Below are 17,243 nucleotides of genomic sequence, written 5' to 3' on the forward strand. Positions count from 1 at the left end.
CCTGACCACCCGATCCTGTTAGTCGCCTCTTACGACAAGCCCAATCGCCTTTTAAGGCAAGCATGGATTGCTGAAGACAGATTCTTCTCCGGATCTTCACGGGTCGTATGGGTATTTAACCTACCGTCAAGGTGTGACGGATTATACATTAAGAATCCATTTTCGCATATTCTTTTCTGTTTTAGAAAGTCTGGATTACTTGTAATCGTTTCGTAAAGGTTCCTACGCGCTGTATGTATAAATCTAGTATATAAATATTATACTGTGAGGACATGTCTGTTGTTGTGTTTTCGTCAAGTAGTATCAGTAAGGATAATCGATCATCGGTATTATCGTGACATGAACATTTAATCAAGCCAGAATCTGGACCCATCTTCCTGAAGCAAGGGTGTTAACTGACTATAAAAGTCCAGTTTCCAACCTTGCCGAACTGGGCTGGAATTTCTGGACACGATCGTAGGACCACCAGTGGCTATCACGAGTTATGTACTTTCTATGTCTTTCTTGTCGACCAATCAGATATCATATCACTTGCATTTGCTTCAAACACAATGGCGGCGCCCAGTCAAGACGATCTGATCAATAATCAAGATCTATATTCTAATAAAATGAGTTGACCCCGCGAAGTGCATCAAATCACTTGAGCACCTTGATTGAAATCATGAAACGATTTGCAAAATATCTGTCGACAATCAGTTGACGGTACACATTCTTTGCAAAACACACAGTCGACCGAATTCTGGACTTTGAAATCCATGTTGTTTCCGAACCGCATGTGTAGTTCGTTACGCGATTCTGGTTGAACTATGCATAGAATACTCTGGAATTCCACCCTAATTCGGCAAGGATGGATCCTGGAGTTTTGTAGTCAGTTAACGCCCTTGGCTCGGCAAGATAGTCTGGGCCAGACACTCCAGTGATTGACATCAAGGGCATTGATCTACGCAATTGGGATACGATGACATGCATTAACCAAGACAGCGAACCTGACCACCCGATTCCGTTAGTCGCCTCTCACGACAAACATAGTCGCCTTTTACGGCAAGCATTGATTACTGAAGACCAATTCTACCCCGGATCTTCACGGGGGTAGACAAGCATGGGTTGCTAAAGAACAATTCTAACTCGGGTCTTCACGCGGATAGACAAGCATGGGTTGTTTGAAGACCAATTCTAACTCGGGTCTTCACGGGGATAGACAAGCATGGGTTGCTAAAGACCAATTCTAACCCGGATCTTCACGGGGATAGACAAGCATGGGTTATTGAAGATCAATTCTAACTCGGGTCTTCACGGGGATAGACAAGCATGGGTTGTTGAAGACCAATTCTAACCCGGATCTTCACGGGGATAGACAAGCATGGGTTGCTAAAGACCAATTCTAACCCGGATCTTCACGGGGATATACAAGCATGGGTTGTTGAAGACCAATTCTAACCCGGGTCTTCACGGGGATAGACAAGCATGGGTTGTTGAAGACCAATTCAAACTCGGGTCTTCACGGGGATAGACAAGCATGGGTTACTGAAGACCAATTCTAACCCGGATCTTCACGGGGATAGACAAGCATGGGTTGTTGAAGACCAATTTTAACCCGGATCTTCACGGGGATAGACAAGCATGGGTTGTTGAAGACCAATTCTAACCCGGATCTTCACGGGGATAGACAAGCATGGGTTGCTGAAGACCAATTCTAACCCGGATCTTCACGGGTGCCATCATCAACTTCTCCCCTTGGTAGAATCAGTATCTCAACCTTGTCGGAGGAATCGACAAGAATGGGTATCGGATGGATACAATGTGAGACCGTGTTTATTTAACTGCATCGTACTCCGACAACGAGGTTAGTCTGAAAAAATCTCGATTATTTAGTCCGCAATGAACTAGCTGAAATATTGCTTTTTGTGGCGTAAAATAACATTCACTCGACCCATGGGGTTTCCGGGTTGGAATTGGTCCCTAGCAACCTATTCTTGTCGTTAGAAGCTATTTAATTAAACGAGTGGTCAGGCGCGTTGACTCGGTGCCATCGGCCCCCAACAGCGTGGGTCGTTGCTCATGATATCGACTCCATCATTTAAAGGCCACGGTCATATAGCTGGGTTGTTGTTTAGTGCAGCGTAAACAACAAACAAACAAACAGAAGAAAACAACTTGAAAGCAAATGACAACGCATACAAAAACAGGGACGATGCGTGGTAACAATGCATTTCCTTTCAGGGTAATACAAATGTTTAATAACAATAATCATACATATATATACTCATACTAATTATAATTACCCCTTTACTAACAAGCATTATATTTAGAGGGGGGTGGGGGGGTGGAATTAGCATGGGTGTATTATATACAACTTAAAATCGGAATTAACTGAATATTTATACAATTGGAAAACCAATAAGTATACAGCCTGTATAACCTAAATATATAAAATGCTGAATTGACAAAAAAATATATATACTTTTAATAAACAGCAGCGCCCTTGACATTTCCAATCATGTAGATTTGTACTGTTAAAACCACGGATCTGACATGTGCGACGACCGATAACGGCACCAGCTGTTGCCACTGCCACTGCCTCGCAAACTACCTGGTATCGGTGGCTTGATCAATCACACCTTTTATTCTCAAATAGAGTGATATGTATTGATATAGCGTTGGACGAACACCTGTCGAGATCCACTGTATGATGCACGTAGGAAGAGTGGTGAACCGTTATCCATACGACAAACAAAAGATATATATTTTTATAATTCACGAAATGTACACATGGTGATGATAAATAATAACTAACGGTTTTCATTTCGGGTAAAAAAAATGTTCACGCGGGATAGATTGACGTTCTTACTGTACTTTATTACTTGCCCGTGAAGAGATCACCCGTTTAATAAACATACAGCTTTATTACACATTGTGTAATACCAAAACGCGTGCTTATGTACTCTCGGAACACGTTTCACGAACAAATATTGAAAGCTCTCAACATCCCTTGGCGTATTCAACGACATTGTGTGTGGATATGATAGATCACTGGGATGAGCTCGATGACCCCAGCAACCTTGTTGCTAGGCTGACGTCACATGGTATTGTTTTGCCGATGGATCTTACAACAACATTCCACAAATTACGTCATCGGGTATTGTGACGTCATTGTAAACTTTGAGCTGCAAGGCCCCGTTCCACAAGGCGATCGTACTCTAGCGCAACGACAGTCGTTAGTCTAAGTTAAATTATGAGAGTTGTGATAGCCTTAGCACTACGATAATTTTGTGGGACGAACGCCTGAAATCTAAAGGTGGACCATTGTATGATATTAAATTCATACGTTTCAACTTTTGACGTGTTTGAAGTATTATTCTGTTAAACTCAATTGGATTATGCCATGCATGGATCGTGTAGGTGTCAGCCTATTTACACTCAACAGTATAATTCTAAACACATTATAAATGACAAGTAATAAATAAAATACTAAACTCGCTCTCGTGTAAAACCAATTTTATGAAACTCGTGAATAGTTGTAGTATCTGACTCGCTTTCGCTCGTCAGATACCACAACTATTCACTCGTTTCATAAAATTGGTATTACACGGGAGCTCGTTTAGTATTCTATATTTATTACCCTATACAAACGTGTGTTGTTTTTCCTTCATGCATGTAAAATAGAAGAATGTCTTTGAACGGTTTTGGGACCAATATTGTGTGAAAAACAAGACATCAGCCTGATAGCTTTCCGACACTCAATCACCATAGGGAGATGCTGAAAGGTAGCAATATAGGCTTGGACAAAGGAACTTATGAATATCACATGGATTTTATTATAATTTACAGTAAAATAAGTGTCATTTTTATGCCCCTCCACAAAACACTGTAATTGTTATTGACACACACACGCACAACACACACAACGACCTGCGCCCTGGCTGTTCCACATTAAAAGCCAAACGTTGCAGGAGGTCGAAACGGTCTTTAGTTAATCGCCTTCAGTTGTAGAAATGCCAACAATCAAGCACCGCGTAACCATGCCTCGTAATTCTCAGCCTTGTCTCCAGTCATCAACCAGTCTCAGCCACCCTTCCCAATCTCAGTCTCGCCCTCATTAATCACACCGAGAGTGATGACACATTTCTCCCGGTGAGAGCGATCTGCAGGAGTTGGAGTCTGGTCGTGCCTGCATGACATTTTGAAGGGATGCAAGAACAGTCCCTCAAGACTTGATCATGCCCCGGTCTTCTCGGTTAATGGAATTTTAACATTGTGTTTACTTTACAATAGCCGACGGTTGACAGTACGGTTGTTGAAGCAATATGCACCGAAACAATGAATCCTCTACCTCCATATTCATTTTAAGGGGCCCTGCTAAAACTGAAATGATTTATTGGTGAGATTTCAGAGCATTTAACAAGGGCGTATATAATGGTGAGTCAATAATGCATGGAATAAGTAGAGAGGGGTATTCGTAAGTCGAGGTGACAAAACATATTTTTTGGTTGTTGACACCTGGGCAATGATTAAATATAAAACGTCAATGACAGAGAATACCCAGTCTCGATTATCCGCTGAAACAGATCCCAAACAGCTAGGACTATTGTTTCTATGTCATCATGGCCTATGTTATAAGCAAGCTCTCTGTGTTAAACTGTTACAGTGGCGTTAGAATCTTGTTACCATATTCCGATATAAACATCACGTGAGTACAGTGCTTCGTGGTGTTGTTGATAGTGTGAATGAAGCGGTAGGGTAGTCAAGTGGTTACAGTGACGCCTCGTCACCCTAGAGACCCGGTTTGGGTCCATGCTTGAAGGCAGTGTGTGATGTGTTAGAGTACCCCGTGGTGGTATAGTTACGCTATGATACTTATTTTACCCTAAAGTTTCACGTGTAAGTTTCGTAAACCATCATGGTGCGCTGGGGCCCGTTCCACTAAGCGGTCTTAGCGCTCGGTCGATCGTAACTCCAATACTTAAACATAGACTTACGGCAATCGTAGCTCGGAGATGGCATGTTGAACAGCTCTGGCCTATAAGTGTATTGTCCATTCACGAACAGGTGAGCGTTAACTTCAACTAGAATTCATACCCAAAGGACCAGCTAAATATTCTTTGTGAAATGGGTCCTACTTTTGTAGCATGGTCCAACGTCCCTGTCCAATACTAGACGATTACATCACTTAGCTGTTCTCTGTCGCCATGATACGTAGGTTTGTACTGGAAGACTATCGCCTATACGGTGCAAAGCGTCGATACGCGAAATGGTCGTCACGTGGACTGGTTTAGTTGTACAATATTACAATGTTATAATGTTACAATATGATTGAGGAATTCATAATTCAATGGTATAACAATTGTTACTTAGCCTTGCTGTATCGAGTATGTCAAACATACATAAGGCAGGTGGCTGTTGGTAATGTTATATCGAACACACATAAGCACGAGATTATTGGTGCTGATGTGTCGAACATACATAAGTCATGTGGCTGTTGGTGCTGTTATGTCGAGCATACACAAGCACGAGGCTATTGGTGCTGATGTGTCGAACATACATAAATCATGTGGCTGTTGGTGCTGTTATGTCGAGCATACACAAGCACGAAGCTATTGGTGCTGATATGTCGAACATACATAAGTCACGAGGCTATTGGTGCTGATATGTCGAACATACATAAGTCACGTGGCTGTTGGTGCTGGTATATCAAACATATAGAAGACACGAGGCTGTTGGTGCTGATATATCGAACATAATCAAGGCACGTGGCTATACATGCTAAGAAACGAAAACACACACAAGGCACGTGGCTATAAGTGCTGATATATCGAACACACGAGGCACGTAGTTGTAAGTGCTGTTATATCGAACACACACAAGGCACGTGGCTGTAAGTGCTAATATATCGAACACACACAAGGCACGTGGCTGTAAGTGCTGATATATCGAACACACGAGGCACGTGGCTGTAAGTGCTGCTATATCGAAGATACACAAGGCACGTGGCTGTAAGTGCTGATATATCGAAACCACACACAAGGCACGTGGCTGTAAGTGCTGATATATCGAAACCACACACAAGGCACGTGGCTGTAAGTGCTGATATATCGAACACACACGGCACGTGGTTGTAAGTGCTGTTATATCGAACATACACAAGGCACGTGGCCGTAAGTGCTAATATATCAAACACACGAGGCACGTGGTTGTAAGTGCTGTTATATAAACACACGAGGCACGTGGCTGTAAGTGCTAATATATCGAACACACGAGGCACGTGGTTGTAAGTGCTGTTATATAAACACACACAAGGCACTTGGCTGTAAGTGCTAATATATCGAAACCACGAGGCACGTGGTTGTAAGTGCTGTTATATAAACACACACAAGGCACGTGGCTTTAAGTGCTGATATATCGAACACACACAAGGCACGTGGCTGTACATGCTGATATATCGAACACACACAAGGCACGTGGCTGTACATGCTGATATTGAACACACACACAAGGCACGTGGCTGTACATGCTGATATATCGAACACACACAAGGCACGTGGCTGTACATGCTGATATATCGAACACACACAAGGCACGTAGCTGTACATCCTGATATATCGAACACACACAAGGCACGTGGCAGTATCGAACATAATCAAGGCACGTGTCTGTAAGTGATGATATATCGCACAAGGTACAGGTGCAAGTACTGTTAGCATGCGGTTCCAGATGCCAGCACAGTTAGCATGCCGTACAAGTGCTAGCACCGTTAACATGCGGTACAAGTGCCGGCACCGTTAGCATGCGGTACAGATGCCAGCACCGTTAGCATTCGGTACGGATGCCAGCACCGTTTGCATGCGTTACAGATGCCAGCACCCTTAGCATGCGGTACAGATGCCAGCACCGTTAGCATGCGGTACAAGTGGTAGCACCGTTAGCATGCGGTACAGATGCCAGCACACTTAGCATGCGGTACAAGTGCTAGCACCGTTAGCATGCGGTACAGACGCCAGCGCCGTTAGCATGCGGTACAGATGCCAGCACCGTTAGCATGCGGTACAGATGCCAGCACCGTTAGCATACGGTACAGATGCCAGCACCGTTAGCAAGCAGTCCTGATGCCAGCACCGTTAGCATTCGGTACGGATGCCAGCACCGTTAGCGTGCGGTACAGATGCCAGCACCGTTAGCATGCGGTACAGATGCCAGCACCGTTAGCATGCGGTACAGATTCCAGCACCGTTAGCATGCGGTACAGGTGCTAGAACCGTTAGCATGCGGTACAGATGCCGGCACCGTTAGCATGCGGTACAGATTCCGGCACCGTTAGCATGCGGTACAGATGCCGGCACCGTTAGCATGCGGTACAGATGCCAGCACCGTTAGCATGCGGTACAGATGCCAGCACCGTTAGCATTCGATACAGGTGTTTGTGTCGTTAGCGTTAGGTACAGATGCTAGTGCCTTGTATATATACACTTATTGATAAGAACATGCAAGAGGACATGTATCTGACATCGCATTAAAGAATTAAAGAGATGAAATCCGTGGTCAACATGATCTTCATCGCATATGAGTTGGTTCAAAATTAAAACAAAACAGTCACATTTCTTTTAACAGGTAAATCAACCTAGTGGTGTCGGAGCACAGGTGCACGCGGTATGGAATACCTATTCCCATACACAGATGGATAATTTGTATCAAGCATCACAACGTACCACACAAGGTATAGACAGTGGACAAAATACATTTGATATGTGACGTACATACCAACGTCTGCATTGACCTATGGTGACCTTTTGCTGTCACGCGTAGTAAACAATACACGCTGAATAAACAAATTGTTGAACATAAAAATTTAATATTATCAGCACTTACTTTCACTGCATGTGCGTTATGTACAAAAATTCAGCAGGCTTTTCGTGTTTAACGGTCCCATCTGGAGCCATATACGCACTAGGTTAATTAGCCCGTTCTTTTCAATGTCAATTTCAAAACACGATGTGACAGCTGTCACCCACAATCTTATCTCTGCAGGTAGCACGACGAACAAGCACTGGTAACACAGAGAAAGCACGGAATATAAACATAACGATATGAAACAGCTTTTAAATAGCGACATATCATTATACACAGCGACGGTGTTAAATGCACACAAAAAATACCGTTGCATATTGCATGTCAATTGCATCGATGTATGTCAATATCACTTCCCCTGTCGCGTGCTGCACGATGCCAATAGCATTAAATAAACAAGACGTCGCCTACCTGCTTTGTATATTCCTATCTGTTGACAAGTGACCACGCGAAACGACCTGATCAGCAACAGGATGTCCTCTCGAATGATTGACCCACGGGGAGACTTGATTGAAATAGAGATCGGTTGCCGGGCAACACAATCCCAAATCGATTCTGATTGGTTCTTGCCTTAAGCATTCATTTCCTTTGATAGTCAAATGGTGTTTTCTTAGAGCGACAGAATACCGTTGACTAGACTGAAGGTGACTACAACTATGATCAATAATATGTGGCCGTATCTGTCCACTGTCGTCCTCTCTACACGATGTGCTGTATAACGAGGGGTTCGCTTATTACGTGATATTGACAACCTTCGAGCACTGCAAAATGTCATTGGTAAGTAAATTAATTACACGGGCACAGCTTGAAAACAGATCATACATACTTGTATTGATCAATAGATAAGCTGGAAAACAGTGATTACATTTTACGAAAAAATGTTTAAAAATATTTCTTGAAGTCATATAATATGACACATTGTTTATGTCAAAAATCGAATGCTTGTTTGACACATTTTGTTTTCACTTGATACACATATGTAAACATGTTATTTTTTATGACAAGGTCGTGTCAGTATTTACATTGTAAAACGACCTTTCATGGATGCAAAACAACTTTAATCGTAGAAGCATGTCTGGTTTCAAACAGAATACGTAACGTTCAAAAAGGAAAAACAATATTATTCAATTTATCTTTTAGACGCATGCCATAAGGCAATAGAAATAGAAGATAAATATCAGACATTCGTACAGTGTCAGTATGTGCAAGCGTTGTTTTCGATGTCATATAAATTACCTTTGAGGTGAAAAGCAGTGTTAATCATTTTCACCTGTTTGTCAGGTTTTTAAACATGGCTTGTTTATCATTTATCACTTTTCGTAAACAACACTTGACCTAGCATGGCCCTTAATTCATCAATCATTAAAAGGATGGGTTCATTTGTTCTAGGACAGGCAGACCAGCGAGATTCATATGGGAGTCACCAACGTAGCCATGGCCAGGCTCCATCATGCGAGTCTGACCCAGGCAACCAAGTGGTTGATAACATGAGCAACGACCCAAGCCGGGCCTGATCACCCAATCCCATTTAGTCTCTCTTTGACAAACATGGAATTATGACCAACTATTCTTTTCCGGAGTCCCCAATGTTATTTTCACCATATCTTGAAACAGAAAGGGGAGAGTAAGTCGCATGAGTCGAAGAGAATAGGATCGGGTTGTTATAGTATATATGGCCACTTTTCTTCATCTAACCCCGAGGGGCGTGGGGAAGCCTAGTGGTTGAAGCGTTAGCTCGTACAGCCGAAGACCTGGGTTCGATTCCCCGCATGGGTACATTGTGTGAAGCCCATTTCTGGTGTCCCCCGCCGTGATATTGGTGGAATGTTGCTCACTCAATCATCTAACCTGGCGGTGTGTATCGTTGTTCATGCTGTCAATCACCGGTTTAACACGCCACATATTCCATTATTTACAAGCCGATGTGACATAAAATGCCGGTTAAAAGAAATTATACACTTGAAAATTGGATTTGACCAAAAATTGCCAAAAGTTATCAAATCATTACTAGGCTGAAAACAGTCACCGAAACACCACAAATGTAAGGTCCAAAACGCAAATAAGATACCCGTATGAAATACATCACCATCAAATAACCCTTTTTTGTTTGCTACATATTTAGCCACCATCAAACATGGATGTATACGTTACGGAACACATTGTGCGTAGCATGCTGCTGAGACTTATATCAGATATGTACTGTAAGTCGAGTTATAGTGAAACTATTACGTATATATGCGAACTTTTAAGGTGCAGAGGGGGGTAGCCTAGCGCCCAAGACCCGGGTTCGATTCCCGAAATGGGTACAATGTGTAAAGCCCATTTCTGGTGTCCCCAACCGTGATATTGCATAAAACCATACTCACTTTAAGGTGCAGAAGTCAGGTGACCTATACTAGGAAGTGAGTTAGTTTATTTATACGTAAGCGAAGTAAAGGTTTGGGCAAAAAAAAACACACTTGATAATTGCATTTGAAAAGTACAAAAAGTATTCAAACGTTATTAGACTGAAAACTAAACTAAAACACTTGGGGTACAAAACACAACTGTGATACACATTTCAAATACATCACAATTGAATAACCATTTCTTCTCAGTTTCATTTTAACCACCATCAAACAGGGGTGTATATTTTCTTTTGTCCGGCAGTTTATGATGCTGGAAGAGTAAGGATAACGGGGTAGGATCTGGGATTCAAACCCACGACCAACAGAGTAATTGATTTAACCATATGCGTCGGCTTTGTGTGAGATTGCGTCCCTTGGGCGTCCCAGGATTCTATGATTGTTGGTTCGAATCCTATTTTCTCCTTGTTGCCCCAACAGTTAATTGACAAGATGTGATTAAACTGTTTGAGATTGCGTCCCTGGTGTGTCCTACGATCCAATAATAACCTATTTTTGTTTGTTTCACTTTCAGCCACCATCAAACATGAGCGTATCCTTTCTTTGACCCGACAGTTTAGTTTAGCAGATATGCTACCCGTGAAGATCCGGGGTAGAATAGGTATTCAGCAACCCATGCTTGCCGTAAAAGGCGACTATGCTTGTCGTAAAAGGCGACTAATGGGATCGGGTGGTCAGGCTCGCTGACTTGGTTGATGCATTCTATCGATCCCAATTGCGTGGATCGATGCTCATGATATTAATCACTGGATTGTCCGGTCCAGACTCGATTATTTACAGACCGCCGCCATATAGCTGGGATATTGCTGAGTGCGGCGTTAAACAACAAACCAACCAACCAACCAAAGTTAGATATGCTGACTGTCGTATCCAACTACATTAATACATCTTTTCTACCTGTCTAGCTATTCAGTGCTATTTGAATAAGATACATGACGAAAATAATCAATCAGTTATGCTGCAAATAAATATAACAACTGTATAATCTTCACGAAGTAATAAAATTCTGATAAAAGCAATGAATAGGTAAAGGGTAAGGATGCTTGACATTTGCCAATATGTCATCAGCAGCCTCAGCCTTCACCTCATCATTGCTTGACAAAAATGAGGTCCAGTGCAATTCCCTATCTTTACTTGTACCATATGTTCTGTGTTTTTTAGGTGAACACTTGACTTGCCTTTGCATGTGTTTGTGACGTGTGCCACCGGTTGGGCAGGATATGCTCACTTTTTCGCGAACACCTGGTATTATTACTGTTTGATAGTGATTCATAAACACATGGACATGATGATGTCAGAATCGTACAATCGATTTCTAATGGATATGGAAAGGGTTTTGTTGCTTTATTTTATCTGAATTATATTACTTCGTGGCGATAATAGTTTGATATATTATTTTTATTATAGGTTGATTAATTACGGAACACAAAGATAAAAAGCAGATGATAAATGCATCAAAAGAGGAATAACCCTAATTGGAACGGAAATCGTCCTTATATTCTGGCTCCCTGTATGGTGTAGGAAACAGTAGCACATGCTATTTGTAGGCGATGTGATCAGTCGCGTTATCGAGCAAAATCTTTATCTGTTATCCCCACAAGGGTCATTCTAATAGTATTGTAGTATTCTGTAAGAAGTTCAGTCAGACAATGTGTCGTCCAATCGGAACGTCTACGTGACTAGTCGTATACCCTGTATCGAGCCAATGGAAACATGTCATGTGTGAAACCAATACAAGCATACCCTGTCTCAAACGAATACAAACATACCCTGTCTCAAACCAATACAAGCATACCCTGTCTCGAACCAATACAAACATACCCTCTCTCGAACCAATACAAGCATACCCTGTCTCAAACCAATACAAGCATACCCTGTCAGAACCAATACAAGCATACCCTGTCTCAAACCAATGCAAGCATACCCTGTCCCAAACCAATACAAGCATACCCTGAATCAAACCAATACAAGCAAACCCTGTATCAAACTAATACAAACATACCCTGTCTCAAACCAATACAAGCAAACCCTGTCTCAAACGAATACAAACATACCATGTCTCAAGCCAATACAAGTATACCCTGTCTCAAACCAATACAGAATACCCTGTCTCAAACCAATACAAGCAAACCCTGTCTCAAACGAATACAAACATACCATGTCTCAAGCCAATACAAGTATACCCTGTCTCAAACCAATACAGAATACCCTGTCTGAACCAATACAAACATTCCCTGCCTAATCCAGTACAAGTAGATCCTGTCAAACCAATGCAAGTATATCCCGTGTCAAATGAAAACATGTATATCCGTGTCAAACCCAATACAGTATGTCCTGTCTCATACCAATACAGGAATATCATGTGTGAGACCAATGCAAGAATATCAAGTGTTAGACCAGTACAAGAATAACATGTGTTAGACCAATACAAGAATGTCAAGTTTTATACCAATACAAGAATATCATTTGTGAGACCAATACAAGTATATCAAGTGGTAGACCAATACAAGTATATCAAGTGGTAGACCAATACAAGTATATCAAGTGGTAGATCAAGACAAGTATATCAAGTGGTAGATCAAGACAAGTATATCAAGTGGTAGACCAATACAAGTATATCAAGTGTTAGACAAAGACATGTATATCAAGTGTTAGACCAATACAAGAATATCAAGTGTTAGATCAAGACAAGTATATCAAGTGGAAGACCAATACAAATATAGCAAGTGTTAGACGAATGCAAGCATATTCTATGTCAAAACTAATACAAGTATATCCACATGAGTGAGGGAGTGAATGGGTTTCTTGTCTTGTTTATTTCATTCTTACGACGTCCATGTGCTACATGAAAGCATAGGTACAACACAATCACTTTCAAAACTCTGCTTCTTAAAATTCATCCAATGAATAATACACGTTGCATTTAAACAAATATTGACAGATCCGTATGTGATTTCTTTCCGTAATTTCTGCAAACATACATAAACACCCATGCAAAATAATCTCTTCGAAGTTGCGATCGCGACTCTTGAATGAACTGCAGAGGTTAGACATGTCCTTTAAAAGCCAACTTGACAGGTCGAGACAGTTTAATCTTCTTTTTCAAAGCATCAGTTTAATTGTCCTTCAGCCAAGCTGCCTCGAGTGCAGAGAACGCGTGTGTACTTTGAACCGGAGCTTCCCGGCATGACGCTGTCACATATGTGTGTGCTTCGTGTACTTCTTACGACAGTAGACTCTACTGATTCCACCGATCAATAATGATGTACTGTGATGCTCACTCACATCAGCAACAGCTCCAAGGCACCGCTCCCAACAGCGAATTATACACAGCGCTCGTTACGGAACACATTGTGCGTAGCATGCTGCTGGGACTTATGTTAGCTATGTACTGTAAGTCGTTTTATAATGAAACTATTACGTATATATGCGAACTTTTAAGGTGCAGAGGGGGGTAGCCTAGCGCCGAAGACCCGGGTTCGATTCCCGAAATGGGTACAATGTGTAAAGCCCATTTCTGGTGTCCCCAACCGTGATATTGCTGGAATATTGCTAAAACAGGCGCAAAACCATACTCACTCACTTTAAGGTGCAGAAGTCAGGTGACCTATACTAGAAAGTGAGTTAGCTTACTTATACGTAAGCCGGATCGGGCTACGGTCGGGCTAAAAGAACGCACTTGATAATTGCATTTGAAAAGTACAAAAAGTATTCAAACGTTATTAGGCTGAAAACTAAACTAAAACACTTGGTACTGTGATACACATTTCAAATACATCACAATTGAATAACCATTTCTTCTTAGTTTCATTTTAACCACCATCAAACAGGGGTGTATATTTTCTTTTGTCCGGCAGTTTATGATGCTGGAAGAGTAAGGATAACGGGGTAGGATCTGGGATTCAAACCCACGACCAACAGAGTAATTGATTTAACCATATGCCTCAGCTTTGTGTGAGATTGCGTCCCTTGGGCGTCCCAGGATTCTATGATTGTGGGTTCCAATCCTATTTTCACCATGTTGCCCCAACAGTAAATTGACAAGACGTGATCAAACTGAAATAATGTTCATAGCGGTTAAAAAGCAACTCACTCACTCACTCTCACTGCAAGAGAAAAGCGGGACACTCGAAATCAGCTATGTTTTAACTTGTTGATATGCGTGTTTACCGATGAAAATGGTTCGCAGACAAAGGTTCAACTGTGCTAAATATTTATTGGTGATTTTATCTTTAAACATTCAACTATGGGCCATAACAAAGTGAACTAGTCAATGTAGTACATTGTTTGAGTAGTTCATTGCAAGTGTATTTGGTCTGCTGAGGCGGGGCCACGGGTGGCCCAGTCGTCTAAGGCGCCGCAATTGTCTCTGCAGAGTTGCGTCCCCTGGACACGCCAGAAACCTATGAGTGTGGGTTCGAATCCCGGTTCGCCCCGATTATGTTTCTAGGTTTGTCAGCACCATACCCGTGCTCGTGGGTTTCACTGAAGTGGTAAACGTCTCAGACCTGCATCACTTCGGGCTTTCTTCCAACATTAAGCTGCTGACACGCCGTGGTATAACTGGAATACTGTTAAAAGCGGCGTTAAACCCAACTCACTCACTCATTATTGTGTACTGGTATTGTGATTGATGTGCAGTAATTTGTATTGATTTGTAAATCAAGTGAATTTTGTAATACATTTGTTGATTGTATACCATTTGTTGGTTTCACACTAAGTTCTTTTACGTACAGATTTCTGGGTTAACATATTGTTTCAATTTGGGAATCGACTCGAAACACAAGTGAACGAACTGCTTTATTAGGGGGAAACCGGAGGACAAATTATATTTTCCAAAATAATCAGGAGCAGTTTTTTTTTTTCAGGAGTACATGTAGGTACCAATGTTTGATCAATTTGTTCGCCTGAATAAATATGGCAGTGCCTTTGAGGCTTGTTAGCTTGAACCCTAAAGCTCTATCCGGATCTCGTCATGGCCAAAGATATCCCAGTCTGAGTGTGAACCTTATAATGAGCAAAGGATTCTACCTTCGTTAGGCCCAGTGTTAATCTTATAATGAACGCTTTATAAAATGTGTTTAAATCCAAAACAAAATACCTAACTGCGTTCCTTGACCCATAGTTTTGTCTGGACATGTTGAGGATTGTCTTTAACAGCTGAACGTGTTACTCCCCACCATCACAGTAATTCATTTCATGTCCTTAGATAGAAATCTGTATTCCGTTTATGATTTAAGCACATTCCTGAACAAGTCTTGTATGCGTTTATGTTCTGAACACATGTTTTACAGCGCGGTTTCAGCCTTCGTGAGGCTTTTTAGGACAGAAAATGTTTTCAGTGCTTCTAAACACACACTGTTTTCCCTGAAAGCAGGCGCCGAAGATATTTTCTTCCACTCACAACAAATTAGGAATCTGGGTGACGTTGTACAAAACAACGTTAGCTCTACGACTGTCGTAAGTCTGTGTTAAGGTGTGAGATTTAGGATCACCTAAGAGCTAAGCTCGCTTTGTACAATGGTACCCAGGGCCCACTTGCACAAAACTGTCTTAGCGCTACGACTATTTTAAGCCTATGTTAAAGTATGGGAGTTACGATCATCTTAGCGCTAAGATCGCTTTGTATAACGGAACCAAGGGCCCACTTGCACAAAGCAATCTTAGCGCTACGGCTATTGCAAGCCTATGTTAAAGTATGTTTAACCACTAGGCTACCCCATCGTACACTCCATTCTGAAAGCCCACTCCAAGTTTAATACATGTCCATCAATAGTTTCTAAGAGAACCAGCAGTAGGTTGTACAGACGTACTGAATTGTAGTTCTGATTTATAAATATACATTGTTGATGTTGTAAACGAAATGAACTGTCTGTTGTGTAACGTAACCAGAAGCTGAATTGCAGAGAAGGAAGTTCGACCGAGATATAATACTGCATCGGGCATTGTTACCCGAGTAATCGCCGCGAGGCATATGTCGTCAGCCTGCTATTGGTCGACTCGCAGGCAGATACAATTATTTTTTTTGAGAATTCAGACAATGACGAATCGCTGGAACATTAAGTGCAAAGGTTTTTTGTTTTTTTAAAGGTTACTAAGTCATTTTTATTCGATCGTTAACATGCAATTCACATTTACAAGTACTGGTGGTTATAAAACACACACATTGCCACGTGAATCGCTGTGAACGGAATACGATATAGCACATAGGTGATGTGTACATATGTCATACGCAGTGCTGAGGTACGATGGTGTTTGTTTGTTGTTTAACGCCGCACTCAGCAATAGTCCAGCTATATGACGGCGGTCTGTAAAAATAATCAAATCTGGAACGGACAATCCAGTAATTGACATCATGACCATCGATCCACGCAATTGGGATACGATGACATGCGTCAACCAAGTCAGCGAGCCTGGCCACCCGATCCCGTTAGTTGCCTCTTACGACAAGCATAGTCGCCTTTTACGGCAAGCATGGGTTGCTGAAGACCTATTCTACCCCGGATCTTCACGGGTACGATGATGTACCCCTTCAAAATGTCATGCCTGACCTCGACTCCCACCTGCTCTCACCGGGAGAAGTGATACATCACTCTTGATGTGATGAGGGAGAGACTGAGATTGGGGAGTGAGACTGAGACTAGTTGAACTGACAGTCAGGGCGCGGGTCGTTATAGATGGTGTGTGTGCGCGTGCGTCCAAGTATTGTTTTAAAAAAAACACTTTCGTCTGTACAGTTATCACGTTTTAGTGAATAGTGAAAAAGTTTAACATTCCTTTCATAGGTAGAATTTAAAACGTGACTTGAAACATTTCCAGCACTCTTTTATGAAGAAAACACACCTCAGCCCTAAAAGTGAAGAAAACAACATGACACCCCAGCTCAACCCATATTAAATGGTCTAAGTAAAACTATTACATGTGGCTACCCCGTGTGGAATCTGGGTCAGAATAGATCCCAAACTGCTCCTTGTGCCTATCTTTACGAGGCTACCAGAT

The 17,243-nt window shown here is 41.9% G+C and overlaps 1 protein-coding gene across 1 annotated transcript in view; it reads right to left on the reverse strand.

Annotated features, from left to right (window-relative positions):
* LOC139469361 (synaptotagmin-17-like) overlaps positions 1 to 8,315 on the reverse strand; it is a 39,247-nt gene extending 30,932 nt beyond the window's left edge. Inside the window, exon 1 of the mRNA XM_071251513.1 lies at positions 8,251 to 8,315. The gene's annotated coding sequence lies outside the window, so the exon portion shown is untranslated. The remainder of the gene's footprint in view (positions 1 to 8,250) is intronic.
* Positions 8,316 to 17,243: the final 8,928 nt, after the last annotated feature.

Source organism: Haliotis cracherodii, unplaced genomic scaffold (assembly GCF_022045235.1).
Source record: "Haliotis cracherodii isolate W230 unplaced genomic scaffold, xgHalCrac1.p SCAF_2, whole genome shotgun sequence".
NCBI lineage: Eukaryota > Metazoa > Mollusca > Gastropoda > Lepetellida > Haliotidae > Haliotis > Haliotis cracherodii.